Raw genomic sequence first — 10935 nt, forward strand, 5'->3', positions numbered from 1 at the left:
GAGTCTGCCATTTTGCACCAAGCTCAAGGCTTTCTGGTGATGTCAGACTTCAACCTTAGCAGCAGGGCAACAAAGGCAACAAGACATATGCTAATTCCAATTATTTTTTAAGTAATTAGTACAAGAACCAAAGTTACATAGAGTTTTGACAATGATAGATCAAATTATTAATCCTACTCAACACTATGTTAATGGCACAGGGACTCAGCAATTATTGTGTTTTAATACTATGTGATGATGAGCTTTAACTATTAAACTCATCGAAACTTGAACTCATCTGGGAAGAGGGTCTCAATTGTGTTGGCCTAGGAGTATGTCTATGATGGTTTCTCTTAATTCATCTAAATGACATGTGAAGACCCAGCCTAGTAAGGTAGCACCATTCCCTACACAGGGAGTCCTGTATATATTAAGTGGAGAAATTGAGCTGAGCACAAGCAAACAAGGATCCATGGATTTACTTTCTCTCTTGACTGTGCCTGTGATGGTGACTACCTATTTCAAATCCTTGACACTTTGACACTTTAACTTCTCTATGATGGACTATAACATAGAATTGTGAGCTAAATAACTCTATTCTCCCCTAAGTTGCATTTTTTTTCTTTTCTTTTCTTTTCTTTTCTTTTTCTTTTTTTTTTTTTTTGGGTCAGGGAATTTTATCACACAGTAGGAGTGAAACCAAGACACATGACTTGCTAATTTTAAAAATTCTGGTAGTGAGTATAATGAAGTATTCTAATACCTTTGACTCTTATTTATGTTCTCAGAAGACCTGAATCTCAGATTCTCAGATGCCACCCAAGAGGGTCCTTCCTTTGTAAAGTTATTTGGTGCCACAAACCAGTAGAGTGAAATGTAGTGCTGCTGAGTTTACTATATTATTTAAGCTCATTTTAAAGGGATTACGTGGGGAAAAAGTTCCCCTGAACACCAGAAAGCAGTGTCTATCTGGGGCTACGTTTTACTGTCTCATCTGTGTTTTGAGTAATGTATCTGAACAGAACATTCAGAGTGCTAGAAGTTTCCTAACTCTTATACGGTGAATGCCAAGAGATGTAGTCTGACTATGTGGCCTTTTAGTAGGGTACAGCTCCCCACATATCTTGGGTACTCCCTTTTTCTTGGCTTCAACTAATTTATTCTATTGGCTTTGTTGGGTGCCCATCCCAGGAGCACCAGTAAGAGACCGAAATAAAGACATCACCAAAGTCCAACTTGATGAAGCAGTGTGTTTTATTGGGGTCACTTATAGGAATATGATTGAAGGCTTACTCACAGGATCAAAAATGGCTCAAAGATAGCTGCTTCTCAAAAGCCCACATCTGCCTAAGTGAGAGTTTATGAAAATTAGAAACCTGGGTTGCATTTTCTGGCAACTCAGGAGGTTGGAAAATGTCTTTTAGGTTGGAGAGCATCTCTTTTAGTTAGCTCCTGCAGTCTGAGCTTCATCCCAGCAGCTCTACTTGTTTGAGAGTATCTCTCAGTAGTTCTTAGTAGTTTCATGAACTTGAATAAGCAGGAGATCTAGTGAGTTTGATCAGTTTCAGGAATTTCCTAAAGCTTTTGAGTTGTTTAGGCTCTCAGTTTAAGCAGCTTCCCTCCAATATGGTCTTCTTTATCTCAGAAGAAATGACTACAAAGCAGACTTTTTATGTTGATCCCTTTCATTAGGTTTTTACTTTCCATTCTACCATTTTTTTAGTATATTGTATACTAAGGAGATCTTAAATAATTTATGGAAGTGAGCCAGAGTATTTCGAGAGAAAACATTGACTTTTCATTGTTGCACAACTTTGTAATGTGGCGCTTCTGTGTTCTCTAACTGCCCACATATGCAGTTAGACTTGACTAAAGGCCTCCTTTCTTTTCTCTACACAGCTTATTTTCTGTGCTGACAAAATGTTACTTCACTGCATTCCCCAGGGAATCCAGGAAATGGCTCCTGCCGTTTCCGTGCATTGCTGGTACCATGCACTTTGAGCATATAAATTTTAATATAAACTTTAAGTCTTCTTGGAAGTATTAGATTTTGCTAGCTTAATGTTTTTGATGACTCAGATTGTCACTCAGTTTCTTTGGTGATTTAGTAAAAGACCTGAGTTCTGCTCTGAAATGAACATACTCATTTAATAAAAAAAATGAAATGTTTACATAATTATTTTGATCAGAGTTGACAGTAAAGCAGGATATTCTGAGAAATGCTGCTCCTAAATATTGTCAGTAAGCTCATTTCTCCTTTGTCTGAATTTACTTCTTACTTAAATGGCATATAAGAGATCCCATCTCCCCCGTGAATTGCTTTAGCATTCATGCTTTCTGAATAAATAAGATGAATGTAGGAAACTTATTCTTATTACCTCATCATTCTTTCACTCATCCGTTTATTTCTTTATCCAATAACTTCTCTGGAGCCTGAATAATTCTATACACTGGAGAGACACTGGTGAACAATGCAAAATACATGTCTTTGCATAGTTTATGCTTGCTAGTCAGGGGAGGGTGCTAACAAAACTAAGGAAGACAGTGGAAGATAGCTGTGAAAGTGAGGTAGGAAAAGAAAGCTGGGCGTGCGCAGTGACAACCTTGACTGGTGGGATCAGGATGGTCTCAGCTTTCTATGTGTGAGTGCGTGTGTGTGTGTGTGTGTGTGTGTGTGTGTGTGTGTGTGTGTGCATAAAACTGTGTCTGTGCATAGGTCTGAGGTCTATGTTAATCACTTCTTTGATTTCTTTTGATCACTTTTCTCCTAAGGTTTTTGAGATTTTTTTTTTGACTGATTTCAGAACTCATTGACTTGGATAGGCTGACTAGCCAGTGACCTCCAAGCAGCCATTTGTATCCATGCTCCCGGGGTCGGGGGGTGGGTAATGAGAGGTGTAGGCCACTGTGCATTGGTTTTTACATGGATGCTGGCGATATGAGCATGTAAGCTATTTCCACAGTCCTTGGTCTCTAATCTTTAATCTAAGGTGGTAGTTCTCAACCTTCCTAAGGCTGAGACCTTAAAATAAACATTTCCTCATGTAGTGATCCTCAATCAAAAAAAAATTTCACTGTTACATTATACCTGTAATTTTGCTACTGTTATGAATCATAATGTAGATATCTTATTTGTAGTATATCTAATACTACAAATACTTGTGACTTACAAAGCGGTTGGAACTCACAAGTTGAGAACCAATGTTCTAAGACCTCAGTTATGAATGGGAAAGTCAGTCTTCAAGAAGAAAGCCTTTTTAGAGAGTACAAAATATGGAAAGATTTTCACAGGTCTGTGTTCCTGTCTCTAGGGTCCAGAAAAATATTTGGCAGAATCATACTCAGGAATGTCAGAAGAAGTCAAATGGAGAATAAGATCCATAGAAGGCCAGACCATGTTTTCTGGGGCATTTCACAAGTCACTGAATGGTCTGGCCTCAGTTTCCCATTCTCTAAAGTGATATAAATGTAAGCTAGCTTATAATCTTGCTTGAGAAGATTTAATATGCCATCAAATTTAGTACATGGAAGAAGGCCTGGCACTTACGACTGTATATGTTAAGTATCATCATTATTAATTATTTACATATGGTACACGTTTTTCATTGCTAATAATTTATTGCTCTCAAAGACTTTTAGAGCTAAAATGGATCTTATAAATCATGTCAAATCTGTATGGTTTTGTTTTCGGGAATATTTAATTCAGAATGAATCAATGAGGATTCAGTTTTGGGAAACTGATGGAGTAAATGTATTAATGATTAAAACTTTTGTCTTGCTCCTGGTTGCTGCCCCCGAAGAGAGCTCATAAGCAACACCCCACGAGCAAACTTGAGCCTTGGGACCACAGATAAGACCAACATTTCTGCTCCAAGAGACCTGACTGGTGGCCTCAGGACATACAGGCAAAATTCCGCTAGGACCGGACACTTCCAGTTTTTAGTGGGATTCCTACTGCTCCCAAACCCTGTGGGAGAGAGAGCTCACCACCCGGACAGGTGAACACTCCTGAGACTGCAGAGCAGAAGAGACCACCAACACTGCCTACCCCTGCCCACATCCCTGACCCAAGAGGAAACTGTATACAGCCTCTGGGTTCCTGTAGATAAGGGCACAGGAGCAGCAGGTCCCCTGTGTCTGAGACACGCCGGAACATGAAGGGACCGGCCAGATAAACAGTTCTCTGCACCCAATCCCATGGGAGGGAGAGCTAAACCTTCAGAGAGGCAGACAGGCCTGGGAAACCAGAAGAGACTACACTCTGCCCACATTACGGATTCCAGAGGAAAACACCAAATGCCATCTGGAACCCTGGTGCATGGAAGCTCCCTGAAAGGGCTGCTCAGGTCCTCCTGGTTGCTGCCCTCACGGAGAGCTCATGAGCAACACCCCACGAGCAAACCTGAGCCTCGGGACCACAGGTAAGACCAACCTTCCTGCTCCAAGTGACCTGCCTGGTGAACTCAGGACACAGGCCCAGAGGAAGAGCTGAAGCACTGTAGATAGGAAAATCTACACGCCCGAAAGCAGAACACTCTGTTCCCATAACTGGCTAAAAGAAAACAGGAAAACAGGTCTACAGCACTCCTGACACACAGGCTTGTAGGACAGTCTAGCCACTGCAGGAAATAGCAGAACAAAGTAACACTAGAGATAATCTGATGGCGACAGGCAAGCAGAGGAACTCAAGCAACAGAAACCAACACTACATGGCATCATCAGAGCCCAATTCTCCCACCAAAGCAAACACGGAATATCCAAACACACCAGAAAAGCAAGATCTAGATTCAAAATCATATTTGATCATGATGCTGGAGGAATTCAAGAAAGACATGAAGAACTCCCTTAGAGAAATGCAGGAAAACATAAAAAAACAAGTAGAAGCCTACAGAGAGGAATCACAAAAATCTCTGAAAGAATTCCAGGAAAACACAATAAAACAGTTGAAGGAATTAAAAATGGAAATGGAAGCAATCAAGAAAGAACACATGGAAACAACCCTGGATATAGAAAACCAAAGGAAGAGACAATGAGCCATAGATACAAACATCACCAACAGAATACAAGAGATAGAAGAGAGAATCTCAGGAGCAGAAGATTCCATAGAAATCGACTCAACTGTCAAAGATAATGTAAAGCAGAAAAAGCTACTGGTCCAAAACATACAGGAAATCCAGGACTCAATGAGAAGATCAAACCTAAAGATAATAGGTATAGAAGAGAGTGAAGACTCCCAGCTCAAAGGATCAGTAAATATCTTCAACAAAATCATAGAAGAAAACTTGCCTAACCTAAAGAAAGAGATACCCATAAGCATACAAGAAGCCTACAGAACTCCAAATAGATTAGACCAGAAAAGAAACTCCTCCTGTCACATAATAGTCAAAACACCAAACGCACAAAATAAAGAAAGAATATTAAAAGCAGTAAGGGAAAAAGGTCAAGTAACATATAAAGGCAGACCTATCAGAATCACACCAGACTTTTTGCCAGAGAATATGAAAGCCAGAAGATCCTGGACAGATGTCACACAGCCTCTAAGAGAAAACAAATGCTAGCCCAAGTGACTGTATCCAGCAAAACACTCAATTAACACAGATGGAGAAACCAAGATATTCCATGAGAAACCCAAATTTATACAATATCTTTCTACAAATCCTGAGCTACAAAGGATAATAAATGGTAAAACAAGGAGGCAAGCTACACCCTAGAAAAAGAAAGAAACTAATTGTCTCGGCAAGAAAACAAAGAGAAGAAAAGCACACAAACATAACCTCACATCCAAATATGAATATAACAGGAAGCAATAATCACTATTCCTTAAGATTTCTCAACATTAATGGTCTCAACTCCCCATACAACGACATAGATTAACAAACTGGATACGCACTGAGGACCCTGCATTCTGCTGCCTACAGGAAACACACCTCAAAGACAAAGACAAACACTACCTCAGAGTGAAAGGCTGGAAAACAACTTTCCAAGCAAATGGTCAGAAGAAGCAGGCTGGAGTAGCCATTCTAATATCAAATAAAATCAATTTTCAACTAAAAGTCATCAAAAAAGATAAGGAGGGACACTTGATATTCATCAAAGGAAAAATCCACCAAGATGAACTCTCAATCCTAAATATCTATGCCCCAAATACAAGGGCACCTACATACGTAAAAGTAAACTTACTAAAGCTCAAAACAAACATTGCACCTCACACAATAATAGTAGGAGATTACCCACTCTCAACAATGGACAGATCATGGAAACAGAAATTAAACAGAGACGTAGACAGACTAAGAGAAGTCATGAACCAAATAGACTTAACAGATATTTATAGAACATTCTATCCTAAAATGAAAGGATATACATTCTTCTCAGCTCCTCATGGTACTTTCTCAAAAATTTACCATATAATTGATCAAAAAACGGGCCTCAACAGGTACAGAAAGATAGAAATAATCCCATGCGTGCTATCAGACCACCACGGCCTAAAGCTGGTCTTCAATAACAATAAGGGAAGAATGCCCACATATACATGGAAGTTGAACAATGGTCAACTGAACGATAACCTGGTCAAGGAAGAAATAAAGAAGAAATTAAACACTTCTTAGAATTTAATGAAAATGAAGGTACAACATACCCAAACTTATGGGACACAAAGAAAGCTGTGCTAAGAGGAAAACTCATAGCTCTGAGTGCCTGCAGAAAGAAACAGGAAAGAGCATATGTCAGCAGCTTGACAGCACACCTAAAAGCTCTAGAACAAAAAGAAGCAAATACACCCAGGAGGAGTAGAAGGCAGGAAATAATCAAACTCAGAGCTGAAATCAACCAAGTAGAAACAAAAAGGACCATAGAAAGAATCAACAGATCCAAAAGTTTGTTCTTTGAGAAAATCAACAAGTTGGAAAAACCCTTAACCAGACTAACGAGAGGACACAGAGAGTGTGTCCAAATTAACAAAATCAGAAATGAAAAGGGAGACATAACTACAGATTCAGAGGAAATTCAAAAAATCATCAGATCTTACTACAGAAGCCTATATTCAACAAAACTTGAAAATCTCCAGGAAATGGACAATTTCCTAGACAGATACCAGGTACCGAAGTTAAATCAGGAACAGACAAACCAGTTAAACAACCCCATAACTCCTAAGGAAATAGAGGCAGTCATTAAAGGTCTCCCAACCAAGAAGAGCCCAGGTCCAGACGGGTTTAGTGCAGAATTCTCTCAGACCTTCATAGAAGACCTTGTACCAATATTATCCAAACTATTCCACAAAATTGAAACAGATGGAGCACTACCGAATTCCTTCTATGAAGCCACAATTACTCTGATACCTAAACCACACAAAGACCCAACAAAGAAAGAGAACTTCAGACGAATTTCCCTTATGAATATCGACTCAAAAATACTCAATGAAATTGTGGCAAACCGAATCCAAGAGCACATCAAAACAATTATCCACCATGATCAAGTAGGCTTCATCCCAGGCATGCAGGGATGGTTTAATATACGGAAAACCATCAACGTGATCCATTATATAAACAAACTGAAAGAACAAAACCACATGATCATTTCATTAGATGCTGAGAAAGCATTTGACAAAATTCAACACCCCTTCATGATAAAAGTCCTGGAAAGAATAGGAATTCAAGGCCCACACTTAAACATAGTAAAAGCCATATAAAGCAAACCAGTTGCTAACATTAAACTAAATGGAGAGAAACTTGAAGCAATCCCACTAAAATCAGGGACTAGACAAGGCTGCCCACTCTCTCCCTACTTATTCAATATAGTTCTTGAAGTTCTAGCCAGAGCAATCAGACAACAAAAGGAGGTCAAGGGGATACAGATCGGAAAAGAAGAAGTCAAAATATCACTGTTTGCAGATGATATGATAGTGTATTTAAGTGATCCCAAAAGTTCCACCAGAGAACTACTAAAGCTGATAAACAACTTCAGCAAAGTGGCTGGGTATAAAATTAACTCAAAGGAATCAGTAGCCTTCCTCTACACAAAAGAGAAACAAGCTGAGAAAGAAATTAGGGAAACGACACCCTTCATAATAGTCCCAAATAATATAAAGTACCTCGGTGTGACTTTAACCAAGCAAGTAAAAGATCTGTACAATAAGAACTTCAAGACTCTGAAGAAAGAAATTGAAGAAGACCTCAGAAGATGGAAAGATCTCCCATGCTCATGGATTGGCAGGATTAATATAGTAAAAATGGCCATTTTAACAAAAGTGATCTACAGATTCAATTCAATCCCCATCAAAATACCAATCCATTTCTTCAAAGACTTATACAGAACAATTTGCAAATTCATCTGGAATAACAAAAAACCCAGGATAGCTAAAACTATCCTCAACAATAAAAGGACTTCAGGGGGAATCACTATCCCTGAACTCAAGCAGTATTACAGAGCAATAGTGATAAAAACTGCATGGTATTGGTACAGAGACAGACAGATAGACCAGTGGAACAGAATTGAAGACCCAGAAATGAACCCACACACCTATGGTCACTTGATTTTTGACAAAGGAGCCAAAACCATTCAATGGAAAAAAGATAGCATTTTCAGCAAATGGTGCTGGTTCAACTGGAGGTCAACATGTAGAAGAATGCAGATCGATCCATGCTTATCACCCTGTACAAAGCTTAAGTCCAAGTGGATCAAGGACCTCCACATCAAACCAGATACACTCAAACTAATAGAAGAAAATCCAGGGCAGCATCTCGAACACATGGGCACTGGAAAAAATTTCCTGAACAAAACACCAATGGCTTATGCTCTAAGATCAAGAATTGATAAATGAGATGTCATAAGACTGCAAAGCTCCTGTAAGGAAAAGGACACTGTGGTTAGGACAAAACGGTAACCAACATATTGGGAAAAGATCTTTACCAATCCTACAACAGATAGAGGGCTTATATCCAAAATAAAGAAAGAACTGAAGAAGTTAGACCAGAGGGAGACAAATAACCCTATTATAAAATGGGGTTCAGAACTAAACAAAGAATTCACAGCTGAGGAATGCCAAATGGCTGAGAAACACCCAAAGAAATGTTCAACATCTTTAGTCATAAGGGAAATGCAAATCAAAACAACCCTGAGATTTCACCTCACACCAGTGAGAATGGCTAAGATCAAATACTCAGGTGACAGCAAATGCTTGCGAGGATGTGGAGAAAGAGGAACACTCCTCCATTGTTGGTGGGATTGCAGACTGGTACAACCATTCTGGAAATCAGTCTGGAGCTTTCCCAGAAAATTGGACATTGAACTACCTTAGGTTTCAGCTATACCTCTCTTGGGCATATACCCAAAAGTTGCCCCAACATATAAAAAAGACACGTGCTCCACTATGTTCTTAGCAGCCTTATTTATAATAGCCAGAAGCTGGAAAGAACCCAGATGCCCTTCAACAGAGGAATGGATACAGAAAATGTGGTACATCTACACAATGGAATATTACTCAGCTATCAAAAACAATGACTTTATGAAATTCATAGGCTAATGGTTGGAACTGGAAAATATCATCCTAAGTGAGGTAACCCAAGCACAGAAAAACACACATGGTGTGCATTCATTGATAAGTGGCTATTAGACCAAATGCTTGAATTACCCTAGATGCATATAACACATGAAACTCAAGATGGATGATCAAAATGTGAATGCTTCACTCCTTCTTTAAAAGGGGAACAAGAATACCCTTGGCAGGGAATAGAGAGGCAACGATTAAAACAGAGACAGAAGGAACACCTATTCAGAGCCTGCCCCACATGTCGCCCATACATATACAGCCACCCAGTTAGACAAGATGGATGAAGCAAAGAAGTACAGGCAGAGAGGAGCCGGATGTAGATCTCTCCTGAGAGACACAGCCAGAATACAGCAAATACATAGGCAAATGCCAGCAGCAAACCACTGAACTGAGAACAGGACCCCCGTTGAAGGAATCAGAAAAAGAACTGGAAGAGCTTGAAGGGGCTTGAGACCCCTTATGAACAACAATGCCAGGCAACCAGAGTTTCCAGGGACTAAGCCACTACCTAAATACTGACCCTGGACTCTGACCTCATAGGTAGCAATGAATATCCTACTAAGATCACCAGTGGAAGGGTAAGCCCTTGGTCCTGCTAAGACTGAACCCCCAGTGAAGGTGATTGCCGGGGGAAGGGCAGCAATGGGGGGAGGATGGGGAGGGCAACACCCATAGAGAAGGTGAGGGGGAGGGGCTAGAGGGATGTTGGTCCAGAAACTGGGAAAGTGAATAACACTTGAAATGTAAATAAGAAATACTCAAGTTAATAAAAAAAACAAAAACAAACAAAGAAACAAACAAAAACTTTTGTCTCTTGAGTTTGTAGCCAAGAGTTTTCTTTCTTAGTATAAGATAATGCTAGTATTTAGCTATCAATGGAAAGTCGTTTCGTTGCTTATTTGTCTGTTTGTTTGCTTATTTATTTATCTACCTATCATACTTGCCTCACAGAATTTTATTTACAATAGTTCTAGAAAAATAAAACCTCTTTATCAGGGACTGACATGGTGACTATATTGATAATTAATGTATAAGTTATAATTTACTAATAACTGAAATATGTTTGATATAATGGAATTATATCTTGAAGATTTTAGTAGTACCTACCCATAATTAAATAATATATACATATCATTTAATTTCCTAGCCAATGGATCAGCCACAGATTTAAATATGCATTTTATTTCATTTCATTTAATTTTAACATGTACACTTTTGGACAATATGGATGTAGAAAAATCACATTATTACTTCTTTGGTTTAAATCTGAAATATCCCTATAGGTTGATTGTTGAAACTTGGTCCCCAGTTGTTTGTTTGTATTATATTGGAAGTCTGGAAAGTTCTAAATAGATGTGAAGCCTACCTGGACAAATTAGGCTACCTGGTGGCATATTTATGAATGCTCTGTG

The sequence above is a fragment of the Rattus norvegicus genome, chromosome 17, assembly GCF_021556685.1.
Source record: "Rattus norvegicus strain SHRSP/BbbUtx chromosome 17, alternate assembly SHRSP_T2T, whole genome shotgun sequence".
Classification (NCBI taxonomy): Eukaryota; Metazoa; Chordata; class Mammalia; order Rodentia; family Muridae; genus Rattus; species Rattus norvegicus.